Here is a 16640-nt window from a genome sequence, read left to right as displayed (position 1 = left end):
CAATTAAGAAGGAGACTGAGTGAGGTTAGACTTGCTCTTACATCCTAGTGCGGTTATTCCACTCGCACGTGTGCATAGGAAGAGAGATATACAACTCACATATATCTGCAGATAGGTAGATTTGCTTGTTCATACGACTAATTGAGTGCGTAGTAGGGAGATAGATTAATATTGGGAGCTAATCAGTGTTTCTCTAAATAGAAAGGGAAGTTTTCCCTTGTTGTAATTTTTTTAAATATTGCCCTTATGGTGAAGATAATAAAATACACACAAAGTTTGCATGTTTTCCCCAGATTTTGGGTTTCCTGGGTATATCTTGTATTCTATACGTTGAATGTATTAGTCTTAAAAAATAATTATTTATTTTTTGTTTTGCATGCTAAGTTAGAAAACTCATTGTATTTTCAATTTAAGTTTCCAGTGTAGTAGGTGTTTTTATTTATGGTTTCACACTTAGAAAATTGTGAATCAATGACTAGTTTTTAAGGAAATCTAACATAAATATCCCACTTTAGAGATACCAAAGGATCATTTGGACCTCCTAATAAAGATTTGATGACTAACAAGTCGTTGTAAAATCTGATCCACATGGGTGACATGGCATGCTGATTTTTATCATAAATAAATATGTTTTCAAAAGGATGAGGAAAAAATTATGGAGAAAAAATTGAAATATGTTGTTCATGGGACTCTGGAAGGTTGAAGGTGCTTTCCAAGGTGTTGATCACTTTTCTTAATAAGGAAATATTACCAACATTGAGATAAAATAACTTGGTGAACAAGAAGACTCTCCTCATTTTTATAGTGGTGGTACTCTTATCTTGATTGATGGAGGATTCTTCTTCTATCCTCAAACAAATGTTGTGGGTGAGTTCTATAGAGAAAACCCCAATTTTTTTTTGAAGTAAAGTTATCACAAAGAATATTTACTTGTAAAACACATCATCTCATTCATGGAAAGAAAAGGAAATAAATATGGTAGGAAAAGATTTTATCTACAAGGTTTGCATGTGAAAACTAAAAAAACTCCTCATGGAAATGGTATCAACAATGACATTCATATCATAATATTTGTATCATAATAATTTTAAAGAGTAAAGTAAATATTGTGATAATATTGGCTTCTAGCATATCCATAAGTAAAATACACCATGTCATTGAGAAAAATGAAAATAAATAAACATGATATTTCCATTAAACTCGTAGGAATGAAAGGATTTACACACATGAAATATTAAGTTTAAAAGTCAAAGTTAAAAGAACACTTTGGTTATGAAATTTGAGAGTTCTCTATGGAACCTCAAATACAAATATTTAAAAAGAGTTCAATGTTTAAAAAATTAAAACGCGGTTGTTCAAAATGGGCTAAATTAAGTTCCCATGGACCATGTAAATGAAAATACCTAGAAGAGAAAAGAGAAAAATAGCCATAAATTAGCTCTTGTCATTTAAAATGATTTAAAATGAAAGGATGGATGATTGAAAATTGAGAAGAATATATCAAAAGAATCAACTAGGAGGTTACTTTACTCAATACACTAGAAAGGTGTTCTCTCTCAATATCTCTTTGAATGTTTTTCCATCTTTTTTATAATAATTATTTCTTCATATCCTTGGAATTAATTCATGGTTAGGGTTTTTAACATTTTTTCTAACTAATTTAAGTCCCTTTGTAAATATAAACTTGAATATTCGTTCCCAAAATAAGGTACTATTTTAAGCATCCAAAAATTCCTTTAAATCAATCACTTTTTTAAAATGTAATTTGCTACCAAGTTATAAATGGTCATGAATGTAATTTAATGTTTTAAGAATTATAGATAACATTTAAGACATGGAAACCATCTCCAAGTTGCTCCTCACATCACTATATCTCCAAAGAGCTCTTGTTTTCTTGATATGGACATTGACAACTCAAGTTATGACTTCTGGAAGTTAGTGACTCAATAGCCATTAATATGGTTCATATAAAACTTGGCCTTTGATTTATAAATCCACCTTGTTTATCCCACATGCATCACGAGAGGGAATTTTTAATAATTTATAATGAAATAAACTCCCCATATTATTTGTTTATGAAGTAGAAATAGTCATGGATCCTTGCATAAATTTTGTGTAGTGTGAACTTTTTGTCATCACCTTAATGCCCAATCATTTTGCTAAATCACTTGTGTCTAACCAATAAAATCCAAGTCTCACCCATAGATACTTCCACATGTTAATGGGAAATGTGCCAAAAAAAGGGGAAAACAAGAGAGAGAGAGAGTTGGATAGGGGTTTTTGTGAGGGAGAAAGAGGAGGGGGAAGAGAGAGGAAGAGTGAGAGGTAGAGAGAGTGATGGGGAGAGAAGAATATATGTGTGTGAGAGATAGAAGGGGAGGAGGGGAGGGAGGGATGGAGGGGGGGAAGTGGGGGGGGGGGGCTATCAAGTGATATAGAGAGGGGGGGAATGAGAGAGGGAGGGGGATAGATAGATCTATAGGGGGGAAAAGAGATGGAGGGATATAGATAGATATATATGGGGAAGAGACAGAGAGAGAGATATATAAAGAATGTGAGAGGGAGAGATATAGATAAAGCTAGGTGAGGAAGAGAGAGGGAGAGAGATGGAGATGGGGTGAGAGAGAGGGGGAGAGGTAGAGAGAGAAAGAGATGGAGAGAGAGGGGGAGAGTGAGATCAAGAGGGTGGAGAGAGAGAGGGGGGGAGAGGGAGAGAGAGGGAGAGAGAGGGGGGGGATAAGAGAGAGAGAGAGAGAGAGAGAGAGATAGTTGGGGAGAAAGAGAGGGGGAGAGAGAAAGAGAAAGAAAGAGATAGAGAGGGAGAGGGATAAGGAGTGAGACAAAGAAATATAGGGGGAGAGAGAGGGAGAGGGGAGGTGGAGAGAGAGAAGGGAGGATGGGCGGGCGAAGAGTAAGATAAGGAGAGAGATACAGAGGAAGAGAAAAATGGAGAGGGGGAGAGAGGGATACAAAGAGAGAAAGGGGGAGATGGAGAGGGAGAAAGCGAGGGAGACAGAGAGGGGGGAATGAGAGAGGTAGGGAAAGCGAGAGGGAGGGGTAGGTGGATATGGATATAGGGAGGGATACGAAGAAAAATAGAGAGAGAAAGAGAGGAAGAGCAAGAGGGAGAGTGAGAGCAAGATGGGGAAGAGAGAGAGGGAGGGAGATAAAAAGGGGGATTGGGAGGGAGAGGGGGAGATAGGGAGGGAGAGGGAGAGGGAGAGAGAGAGAGAGAGTGAGAGAAGGAGGGGGGGGAGAGAGAGGGAGGTGAGAGGGAGAGAGAGGGGTGGAGGGATGGAGGGAGATAAAGAGAGAGAGAGAGGGAGAGAGGGAGAAGGGAGGGAGAGACAGAGGCAGAAGGGAGAGTGAGAGAGGGAGAAGGGGGAGAGAGAAATACTGATTTAGGGAGGGAGGGAGAGAGGGAGAGGGAGTGAGAGAGGGGGAGGGAGAGATAGATTGAGAGGGATAGAGAGAGTGTGTGTGTGCGAGAGAGAGAGAGAGAGAGAGAGAGAGAGAGAGAGATGGGGGTTGGAGAGAAGGGAGAGTGAGGAAGAGAGGGAGAAGGTGAAGAGAGAAAGAGAGGGAGGGAGGTGGAGGGAGAGGGGGAGAGAGAGGGAGGGGAGTGAGAGAGATTAAAAAAGGGGGAGGAGGAGAGAGGGGGGGAGAGAGAGGGAGACAAAGAGGGTGAGGGAGGGACGGGGAGAGATTGGGGGAGTTAGAGAGGGAGGGAGAGCAAGAGGGATTGGGAAAGGGAGAGGAACATAGAGGGAGAGAGGGGGAGAGAGAGAGAGGAGAGAGATAAGTGGAGATAGAGAGGGAGGAAAAGAAAGGGGTGAGGTGGGGGGGAGAGGGAGTGAGAAAGAGAGTTGGATGGGGGTTTTTGTGAAAGAGTGTGGTAGGAAGGAGGAGGGGGAAGAGGGAAGAAGATTCTAAGATAGTGAGAGTGATGGGGTAGGGGATGAAATGTTAGATAGAGAGAGAGGTGGGGGGAGATAAATAGAGAGAATGAGGGAGATAAGAGATAAGGAGTGAGGGAGAGAGGAGAGAGGGATTAAGAGAGAGATAGAGAGAGAGAGAGAGAGATAGAGAGAGATAGAGAAATAGATTAGAAGAGACAAATTCTCTCTCTCCCTTAACTCCCTCCTTTCTCTCTCTCCCCCACCCCATGCTGCCTCTAATTCTCTCTCCCCATCCCTTGCTCTCTCTCTCTATATCCCTCACTCTCTCCCCCTCTCCCTCTATTCCCCTTTACTCCCTTTCTCTCTCCATCTTCCCCTCTCTCCTCCCTCCTCATTTCTCTCTCCCCTCTCTCTTCCCCACTCTCTTTTAATCTCTCTCTTTCTCTCTATCCCCCTTACCTTTTTACTTCTCTCTATTACCATCACTCTCTCTCCCCCAATTTTCCCCTCTCCTCCAGTTCCCTCTCTCTCACTTCCCTAATACACCCCCCCCTTTTCCTCTCTTACTCTCTCTCTATATATATCTCTCTATGTGTGTGTGTGTCCATTTTCCCTTCATTGCTTCACTCCCTCTCTCTATTATTCTCTCTCTATTGCATGCTCATTCACTCTCTTCCCCTCTCCCACTCTTCCTCTCTCTCTCTCTCTCTCTCATTCCCCTTATCCCTTCCTCCCTCCCTCTCTTTCTCTTCCCCCCCCCCCTTCCCCCTCCTCTTTCTCCCTCTCCACTGCTTCCATCCCCCCCTCTCTCTTTATCACACACATAGACATAACATCTCTACACCTCTCTCCCCCTCACTCCCTATCACCTATTCTCTCTCCACCCTTCTCTCTCTCTTCCCCTCCTCAGTCCCCCTCTCTATAACTTATTTTATCTCCCTTCCTCTCCTTATTTATCCCTCTCTCCCTCCTTCACAAACCTTCCCCAAATATCTATCTCTCTCCCCATCCCTCTTTCCCTCTGTCCTCCTCCCCCTATCTCCCTCGCTCTCTCTAAAAATTCCTCCCTCACTCTCTCCTTCTCTCTCCCCCACTCTCCCTTCCCTAACATTTCCCTCCTATTTCCCTCTTAACAACTCTCCATACCTCCTTCCCTCCCACCCTCTCTCTCTACCCCTCTACCTCTATTTCCCTCCCACCCTCTCTCTCTACCCCTCCACCTCTATATCCCTCCCACCTTTTCTCCCCCCTCTCAATGTCTCTCTATTTATTTATCCCCATATCCCTCCTCTCTCCCTCTCTCACTTCTCTCTTCATTGGTCTCCCCCTCACTCCCTATCCCCCATTCTGTGTGTGTGTGTGTGTCTATTTACCCCTCTTTCCTTCAGTTCATATCTCTCTTCCCTGTGTCTTTCACTTCCCTATCTCTCTTGCCCTTCCTCTCTCTTAATTCGTACCTATATCTCCCCCCCTCTTGATCTCTCTCACCCTCCCTCCTTGTCTCTAGTTCTCCCTCTATCTCCCCACTCTCTCTCTCTCTCTCTCTCTCTCTCTCTCACACACACACACACACACACACATACAAACACACACTCATTCACTCTCTCCCTCGCTCTCTGTCTCTCTCCTTTCCCCAATGCCTCCCTCTCTCCCTCTTCACCTCTCTCTCTTCCTCCTTTCACTTTCCCCTCTCCCACCTCTACCTTTTTATCCCCCTTGCTCCCTATCCCCTTCCCTCAAAATCTCTCTCTCACCCTTTCTCCCTCCCTCTCTCCTATCTTGATATGGATTGGATCATTATAGTGTTTTTCATCCATATCGATGCATTCAGAGTTGAAAAAGAGGAGGAATCAACTCACGATACCATTTTTACTGATAGGACCTAGTTTGTTAAAACGAGGTCTCAAGTCTTCCATGAGCATTTTAAGGCATCAAACGATTTTTTTTGGGGTTAAAACTTTTCCTCTTTATCGTAAAAACATTTTCATGTTGTTCTACACACAGATATCTTTCCAATGGTGCAAGAAGCACATGAATCGGAGTCTGTATGCAAAAGTTATGCCACTCAGAAGTTGACCTTCCTGTTTTCACCACCATGGTTCGAGAGGATGTTGCATCAGCACCCATTATTCATGGAAAAGTGGCTAACCACGTGATTGTGATATAAAAGACTCTAGAAGAGTCTATATTGTAACTTTAGTTAAGAGTTGATGTAGTCAAACTTAACCACTACTAGGCTATTGGGCTATGTTATAACCAGCCACTAGGAGGAAGAGACATTCCATTCTTTCGAGAGAATTTTGTTGCATATCTGAGAAAAGATAGCCAAGAGATATAGGAGGTACACAGAGAGGATATGTGCACTGTAAAAACCCATGAGCCACAATCATTACTTCTTTGTACTTGCAACCATATTTTCTAGACAGAGAAATAGAGTGAATAAGCCTCACCTTCCCGCTGGGTTTTCTCTTGAAAGGGTTTCCCAGAGCATATATTGAAGCTTATGTGTGTGTGTGAGCTTATTTTTTCATTATCTACTTTGCTGCATAATTTCCATTTGCATGCATGCACTAATTACAGTTAAATTTACAGACTTAGAGGTTTAGATAAACTGTAATAGTGTAAAAATTCATAATTTTAATATATTATTATCATATCTGTTGTGATGAACTATCCAGTGGAATATCCACAGTAGTTTATAGATCATACCCTTCCTCTCTCTACCTTATCCCTCCTTTGCCCCCCTCTCTAAACATTCATGCTTCTCCCTCACTACTAATTCCATTCTCTCTGACACACACATATTATCTCTCTCTCTCTCTCTCTCCCTCTCATGTGCACTCACTTTCTCTTCCTCTTTGTCCCTTCCCAAATATCCCCCACTCTTTCCCTCTTTACCTCTCTCTACTCTCTGCTTCTCACTCTCTACCTCTCACTCATTGACACTCTCTTTGTCCATCTACTTGTCTCTTATTCCCTCTCTCTCTCCACTCTCCTTTCTCTCCCTTTCTTTCTCTATCCCTCTCCTCCTCCCTCCCTTAGTCTCTCCTTCACAACAACCTCAACCTTGTCGCTCCCTCTCTCCCTTAGTCTTAGATATTATAGATACAAGAGCGCACACGTGCTCTTGAGAGTGCACATATTCTTAAAAAATCCAAGCTGGAAGCATAAGTGGTGGTTCAGGAAGTAGCGAGGTTATTAGGAACACATGCACATTTTTAAGAATGCACACTTGTTCCTGCATAAGCATGCTTGTGACGGACCCATTGCCACTTTTGAGGCCATCATTATTTTGAGAGTGATTGTAGTACAATGCTAGCAAATTATAAACAAACTCAATATTATAGCTTATTTAGTACAAAATTTTTTTTTTTGCTATGAGTTTTATTAATCATCCCTTAAGTTTGTGCACATGGGTGGAGTGTGGGGGGTGTTTTTTTATGTTTTCTCCAGTATTTCGCCCACTGTCATGAGGGTGGGCGTGAGAGTGGAGTGAATAGTAGAGAAAACATGAACACGCATTTTTATGTGTTCCCTATTATTTCCTTTAACCCTCACCCACTCTCATATGAGGGAAATAATAAGGAAAACATTAAAAAATGTATTTTCATGTTTTCTCTATTATTTTCCTATCTCCTCACCATCACCGTCACCGTCACCCACCCTCATATGAGGGGAAATAATATGGAAGACATAAAAGAACATTTGTTTCATGTTTTCCCTATTATTTTCCCAACCTCACCCAACAAAAAAAATATAACAACAAATAATAAAAGACACAAATTGAATATTATAACTTAATTTGTAAAAAAAAAACATTTATTATAAATTTCATTAAAAAACATAAAAATAAAAGGTAAAGGAAAATCCATGATAAATAGTACTCATATGTACTAATGTCAATAAAATGTCACAATAATTATAGAACAATAAGAATTCATATATATTTTCAATTTTTTTTATAAAAGAAAATTATTTTTACTCGATAAAACATTTTAAATACAAAATTCATTAAAAACTTTTTAAGATATATAAAAACTTGATAGCAATTCCGATTAAAAATGTTCTAATATATTAAAGTAAAAACTTTTATAATAATTCTACTATAATAATAATAATAATAAAATCAATTTAAAAAATAATTGTTAATCATTTTTAATAAAAAATAATCAAATATTTGTTAAGATAGAAAATTTGATAAAATTTTATGATAATTCTATAATAAAAAAAATCAACTTTAAAAAATACTTGTTAATCATTTTTAATAGAAAATAATCAAATATATATTAAGATAGAAAATTTGATAGTGATGGAAGTGATTTATGATTACATCCTCTCATTTTTTTTTCCACAATTTTATGAGTTTAAAACAATAGTATGAAATAAAATGTCATTTATTATTTTAAATAAATAATACAATATATTTATAATTTTTTTTTATCTATAAATTTATTTAAAAAAAGATTTAATAGCCAATGCATTTATAACCAACAACATGTATTTATATATGAACATTAATAACAAGGGTGAAGTTTTGTTGGAGATAATGGTAAAAAGAAAATCCAATGTATATATAAACAAGTGCTACGTAGTAGCTAGTACCTTATGCTTAGTTTAGATATAGTTAATTGGAGTATGAATTGTTGAGAAGGTGTGAAATGATCAATTAAAGTCTTCATAAAAATATAGAAATGAAAGTGAAATTGTTGTGCTAAAATGTTTCTTTTTGGGGAGTTCCCTAGCTCATTGGTTGAAATGAAGCTTTATAACTTTATTTTTTTGGTAGTGTTTGGTTCAAATTGATTTGAAGAAAATTAGTTGTAACTCAATAAGATGTCAATTCCAAGAAACTTGTTTTGCACAACCAATTGTTTCCTACAAAGCTCATGGGAATTGAACATGACTGATATAGAGTTGAGTGCAATTGTGTTTGCGGCACTGAAGGCATGAGAATATGAAACAAAACTTTTATTGTTATCACTCAAATGGATATGAAATAAAACTTTTATTGTTATCACTCAAATGGTGCAGCTTTCTTTTGCAAGAAAAATTGAGTTGAGATAATCTATAATTTGTGATTTAGTATTAATTAATTTCTAAATTAAATTGTAAAGACATTATAATTAATATTTATGAATAATTCATAATAGCAATTACTATTAATTTAACAACAAAATTATGACTATATTATAAAAACTATTCTTAAATAAAACTAATTTAACAAATTAAAAAAAGAATGCTCACTAGGTCCTAAAAATTAGTAACTATACATCAATAAAACTTTCTTAATAAAATTAGGAAATAAATACTCACAAGATTCTAAAAATAACTAATTATCATAATAGTTATTAATTATAAAAGCTATGTATAAACAAGGAAAAAAATTATGATTGATAAAACTAGAAAAAAATATTGTGAAAGGATTTTTTAATTAATTTTTCCTCTTTAAAATTTGTCATCTTAAAAAAAACCGTAGAAAATATGTGTGTGTGTGTGTGTGAGAAATTAAAAAGTAATAAAACCAAAAAATTATGATTGATAAAACTAGAAAAAAATTGTGAAAGGATTTTTTAATTAATTTTTCCTCTTTAAAATTTGTCATCTTAAAAAAAACCGTAGAAAATATATGTGTGTGTGTGTGTGAGAAATTAAAAAGTAATAAAACCAAAAAACACTACTATATTTTTTTTTAATTATTTTTGTAGAACAAACTACTATCCATGAAATTAGATGTAATAGGAAAAAAATCATAAAGTTAAATAGAAAGAAAATATTGTATATTTTCTCGTTGCTTAATTAATAACTACAATCTCATAAAAATAATTAATCAAAAGTTTATGATATTGCAAGAGATTCAAGGGTTGCATTTTGGAAGGCTAGCCATAAAAGTCATTAAAAAAATTCTATGATTTTAAAGATTAGCAAATAATTTTAAAGATTTAAATAACCCCAATAAACCTTTCTTAAATTATAAATGATTTTCACAGTAAAAAATAATAATAGTATTTTTATATAAAAAATAAAATAATAATAATAATATTTTTATGTAAAACATAAAGTAATATTGAATAATATTTTATAAAATTTAGCCTATGGGGCTTTGGATTGATGGTGAGTGAGTGCGCTGTTAAAGCACTCCTTGCGATAGGTCACCGGTTCAAATCCCTAGGTGCTTAGGTTAGTCTTAATTAGAAAAAAAAAAATTTTATAAAATTTAAATATTTTAACCAAAATAATGAATTGAATTCTCCATAAATAAATCATATCTCAATATCAAACCCTTGGACATATTTTACCGCAATTAAAAAATGAAAAACATAAAATGTCGCACTAAAATTTTTTTTTCAACTTTTATTCATAATTCCTCACTTAAAAAAAAAAAATAAAGTTCTTCGACTTTTACTCATAATTCTTCAATCTAGTTGTTCTTTGCCAACTATATGTGTTTCTCTTTGAAAATAAATTTAAAATATGGAAACAGCCTTCATGAAGGACCTATGCAAAGAGGCCGCCACTCTAAACCATGTCAACCAATTCAACGCCTTTTCAAACCTGAGGAAGAACGAATGAAACACGGGCATTATGAGAAAAAATGAATAAATATGGTATGATTTTGGTATAAGTGAACAGGATAAACCTTACAATAACGAATAATAAGCCTTGATTTTTGCTAAAGGTCTGCGCGGAAACAGTTACAGATTTATATGCATAGCACATGCTCTAATGATGTGTCTGAGTTTAAAAATTGTCAGTATATGTTTTGTTGGGAATTTTTCTGGTAAAATTCCAAAAACAAATTAACTGAATACAGAGACAATGCTCTGTTTCTCTCCAGGATCTTAGCACATGGAAGCTATAACTGATTTCTGAGAACAGAGTATTACATACACCCACAAAAGCTTTGTATTCATTAAAATATAATGTCTGATACAAAATTCATCCTCTTTCTCTCAGAGGGATTCACCAAAAACATTTCAACAAAATTACTCTGTCTCCTTATAAAAAAAATTTACACAACTGTGTGTAAATTTTGTTTACATTTTAAGCTGTAAAATAAAAAGGATTCTTACACATGGTCCTGCACTTTTACATTCATATTCAAAATAAAAAAAATTTACATTCAGGCTCTGCCGAGCATTTCCTTTCTCCTTACTCACACTCCATTTCCTTTCTCCTTACTCACACTCTTCTGCTACTTCATTTCATTCCCAAACAAGATATCAAAACATCCACAGTGCTCTGTTCTGGTTTCTACCTTCGTCTTCGTTTTCGCACTGCTGTGCATTCCATTACAGAATGGTCAACACCACAAAAAAAAAAATATAACACATACAATGCATATGCAATACATAAAAAAATAACAATACGTTTTTATGTGCCCATACTTCCGTGTAAAAAAAGCATTAAAATTTAAAGTTCTACCAACAATTTACGAACCAACGTAAATACTATTAATTACTCTACTGCAGTAAACGGCGGTCAAAAAAAAAAAAAATCACGCAAACTCCATGTTCAGGCATGTATGCAACTTTAGGTTAATCGAACGGACATCCACCATCCTTTCAATCGAACCGTTCGGAACAATATCGGACGCCCCTTATTTGCTGAACGTTATATCCCGATGAAAAATCTGTTTTGAAAACGTACAGAGGACACGCGTAGAAAAATGATTGCATCGGGTGCATTTGGAGGAAAACCACTTTTCGTGAAAAGCGGTCCGATAAGGTCTGGTGGTTTTGTGCATTGAATGTAGCACGGCAAGTTGAAATTAATATTTCAACACTCCCCTTTAATTTCAACTGCTAGGCATTCAATCATACCCAAACACTTCCTCAAAAATTCAAAACTTTTTTGGTCCAATGGCTTTGTCAGAATGTCTGCTCTCTGTTCCTGAGTCCTGCAATGTTGTAAAACAATTTCTCCATTGCTTACCAATTCCCTAATGTAATGAAACCTTGTGTCTATGTGTTTCGTTCTCTTATGAAACATGGAATTCTTGGATAATGCAATAGCTGAGCTATTGTCACAGAAAATCACTGTTCCTTTTGCCTGCTCTTGGCCTAAACTCCTTAACATCCTTCTCATCCAAACTGCTTGACATGTTGCTGTTGTAGCTGCCACATATTCAGCCTCTGCTGTAGACAATGCTACAATAGGCTGTTTCTTAGAAGCCCATGAAATGGCTCCTGAACTCATATGAAAAACATAACCGGATGTGCTTTTCCGGTCATCTACACTTCCAGCCCAATCACTATCAGTGTATCCAATTAAATCTGAACATTCTGAGACTGTATATAAAATTCCAAACCTTTTAGTACCTTTAACATACCTCATAATGTTTTTTGCTGCCTGCCAATGTGCTTCTTTTGGCCTCTCCATGAATCTGGAAATTAAACTAACAGCAAATATAATATCCGGCCTAGTTGCAGTTAAATACATAAGGCTGCCAACTATGCTCTTGTACACACTAGGATCAAAATCCTTGCTGCTGTCCTCTTTGCTGAGTTTTAATCCCATTACTCTGGGAGTGATTGCTGTCTTGCACTCTTGCATATTAAATCTGCCCAACACTTCATTTACATATTTTGCCTGTGAGATAAAAATTCCATTTTCATTTCGATCTACTTCTATTCTTAAGAAGTATCTCAGCAAACCCATGTCAGTCATTTCAAATTCCTCTTTCATGACTGATTTGAAATTTTCAATGAGATAAACATCATTGCGTGTGAAAATAACATCATCAACATAGAACACAACAATTAGCAATTTACCATCCTTTTCTTTGATGTAGAAGGTGGGTTCTCCCTCACACTTCTCAAATCCATTTTCCAGTAGATAGGAATCTATCCTACTGTACCACGCTCTTGGTGCTTGCTTCAGCCCATAAAGAGTTTTCTTCAATCTGCACACTTTGTGCTCTTGGCCTTTCTTTTCATAGCCTAGAGGTTGCCCAATATAAACCTCTTCCATTAACACTCCATTTAGGAATGCTGACTTCACGTCCATTTGGTAAACTTTCCATTTGTTTTGTGCTGCTATGGACAGCACTGCTCTCACGGTTTCCACTCTTGCAACCGGTGCAAAAGTCTCCTCATAGTCTCTCCCATACTGCTGCTTGTATCCTTTGACAACCAGCCTTGCCTTGTGTCTTTCTACCTTGCCTTCAGCATTACTTTTGGTCTTGTAGACCCATTTAACTCCAATGACTTCTTTACCTTTTGGTAGCTCAACCAAATCCCATGTCTTGTTTCTTTCTATGGCATTCATCTCCTCATCCATAGCTTCTATCCATTTCTTATCTTTAATTGCATTTTCGAAATGAATAGGGTCATCAACATGACAATACAAAGCAAACAAGGAATTCATTCCTTCATCATAAATATCACTTAAATTTATGAATTTCTTACTTCTTTCATTCGGTGTGCAAGTGCTTGAAGATGCACTTGAATTTCCTCCTTGCGCTGTGCTAGGAGAAGCACTCTCATTTCTCCTCAAGGGTGTCTTTTGTTGTCTTTGTGTTGGGGATGTATTTCAGCTATCTCCTCATCATTTTCACCATGAGACAAACAGTTTTTAACATTCACTGTTTTCTCTATGCTTCCATCCCAAGCTTCCTCCTCAATGAACTGAACATCTCTGCTCACAAAAAACTTCTTGGTAGATGGGATATACAACCTATAAGCTTTGGATTCCTCACTGTATCCAATGAAAATACATTTCTCCCCTTTGTTGTCCAACTTCTTCCTTAGCTGATCTGGAATGTGTGCATAAGCCATACATCCAAAAACTTTCATGTGGGTAACTCCTTGCTTTCTCCCACTCCATGCTTCTTCTGGCACTTTGTTCATCACTTCTTTTGTAGGACACCTATTCAAAATATATACTGCACAGTGTACAGCTTCAGCCCAATAATCATTTGGCAAATGCTTTGCCTTTAACATACTCCTTGCCATATCCATGATGGTCCTATTCTTCCTTTCAACAACTCCATTTTGTTGCGGGGTGTACCTAGTTGTAAATTGCTTATGTATTCCATTTTCTCTACAAAACCTTAGGAATTCCTTGGAGATATACTCACCTCCTCTGTTAGTTCTTAGAACTTTGATATGCAGCCCGCTTTGGTTTTCCACAAGTGCTTTGAAATTCCGAAATTTTTCAAACACTTCACTTTTGTTCTTCAGGAAATAGACCCAAGTTTTTCTTGTGAAATCATCAATGAATGTTAGAAAATATTGGCTGCCTGCTAATGATGGGGTTTGCATCGATCTACATAAATCTGAGTGAACAATTTCTAAGGGTGCTTTTGCCCTTATGATTTTCCCTGATGGAAAAATTTCTCTGTGTTGTTTCCCCAATATGCAACCTTCACAAAGGCTGTCCGATTTCTCTATCAATGGTAATCCTCTTACCATCCCTTTTCTACTCAACAAGTTAAGACCTCCAAAGTTGAGATGTCCAAATCTCAAGTGCCACAACCAATTTTCATCCTTTGGTACGCTTTGGAAGGCCTCTTGGGTAACCGCTGCAATTACTTCTTTGTTTTTCAAATCTGCCCTTATTCTGAGAGGGAACATCCTGTTTCTTGTCATCTTCACTTCAGTGATACATCTTTTGCTGGGTTTTCTATCCATGATGGTGCATACATCATTCTCAAAGAAAACATTGTAACCCTTTTGAACAAGTTGTCCAATACTTAAGAGGTTACATCTCATTCCAGGAACATAATAGACATCTGCTATGGTTTTCTTTTCACCTTTCTTTGTAAATATTTTTACTTCTCCTTTTCTCATAACAGAAATTTTACTATCAGTCCCAAGTGTGACTTGTGATTTCACATTTTGATCTAAAGCAGAAAACAGGGCTATGTTTCCTGTCATATGGTTACTACAACCGGAATCTAGAAACCATATATCATCACTGTTTGTTTTAGCCATATTACAAGATAATAGCACATTATCTTGGCTGATATTTTCTCTAGTGATATTTGCACTAGATCTATTACTCATATCATGTTGCTTCTTCCTACATGCATTTCCATAATGCCCATATTTTTTACAGTAATAACATTGGACATTGGATTTTTCATACCTTTGTCCTTGAGCATGATGCTGTCCACTTTGTTGGCTGCTACCTTGGCCTTGGTTCTGATTTGGATTGCTGCCTCTTCCTTGAGCATTTGCAGGACTGTTCCTTCCACCTCTGTTTTGGCTTCTGCCTCTTCCTCTCTTGTTTCCTCTGCCTTGACCTCTTCCTCTTCCAAAGGACCTCTGGGTCTTGAAGGCTTGCTCTAGAGATGAGTTTTCATTTCTACTCAACCTCTGCTCATGTGTTATCAGTGATGCATGAAGTTCATCAACTGAAAAGTTTGAGAGATCCTTTGTCTCTTCTATGGTGGTGACAATCATATCAAACTTTGACGATAGGACCCTCAATATTTTCTCCACAATCCTCCTTTCTTCAATAATTTCTCCATGAGTCCTTATTTGTGTGACCAGACCAATCACATGTGTGAAGAATGAGTCAATATTGTCTGACTCCTTCATGCACAGATTCTCAAAATATTTCCTCAGCAACTGTAGTTTTGCTGTCTTCACTTTCTCCATGCCTTGATAACCTGTCTTGAGAGTTTGCCATGCTTATTTGGATGTCTTAGCTGTTGCTATCCTTGGAAATACACTCTGGTCCACTGCTTGATACAAAAATACAAGGGCTTTTGAACCCTTCTTCCTATTGCTCTTCAACAGATCCTTCTCTGCCTGAGTTAGTCTATTAAACTCATTTTCATCTGCTGGTTCTTCAAAACCATCTTCAACTAATTCCCATAAATCTTGTGAGGTAAACAGAGCTCTCATGATTATTGCCCAATAGTCATAGTTTTTCCCATTAAACTGCGGGAGCTGAGTATTAAAAATACCCATACTAGTGCTGGTGCTGGTGCCAGCCATTCTAGCTCTCTAAACTATGCTTCAAATGCTTGACTGTATTTAAAATAACTGATTGTCTGTCTTCAACAGCTACACAAAAAAAACTTTGAGAAATACCTTGGATTCTTTTGCCTGAGACTTCACTCTGCTGGAGAAGCTGTTGCAGCAAAAAACTCCTTCCTTCAGCTTCTTTGACACCTTCAAAGAGCCTGGATAAGCTCTGATACCACTGTTGGGAATTTTTCTGGTAAAATTCCAAAAACAAATTAACTGAACACAGAGACAATGCTCTGTTTCTCTCCAGGATCTTAGCACAGGGAAGCTATAACTGATTTCTGAGAACAGAGTATTACATACACCCACAAAAGCTTTGTATTCATTAAAATATAATGCCTGATACAAAATTCATCCTCTTTCTCTTAGAGGGATTCACCAAAAACATTTCAACAAAATTACTGTCTCCTTATAAAAAAAAATTACACAGCTGTGTGTAAATTTTTGTTTACATTTACTGCTGTAAAATAAAAAGGATTCTTACATATGGTGCTGCACTTTTACATTCATATTCAAAATAAAAAAAAATTACATTCATGCTTTGTCAAGCCTTTCCTTTCTCCTTACTCACACGCTGCTTCTGCTTTCACTTCATCAAAACATCATTCCCAAACAAGACATCTGTGCGTTCCACCATGCTATGAATGGTTTACAAAAAAAAATACACATACAATGCATATGCAATACATAAAAAAATAACAATACCTTTTTATGTGCCCATACTTCCGTGTAAAAAAAAACATTAAAATTTAAAGTTCTACCA

The sequence above is a fragment of the Pinus tabuliformis genome, chromosome J (assembly GCF_031772625.1).
Source record: "Pinus tabuliformis cultivar Carrire ecotype Pingquan chromosome J, CPIR1, whole genome shotgun sequence".
NCBI lineage: Eukaryota > Viridiplantae > Streptophyta > Pinopsida > Pinales > Pinaceae > Pinus > Pinus tabuliformis.
Note: the sequence above shows the minus strand (reverse complement) of the source record.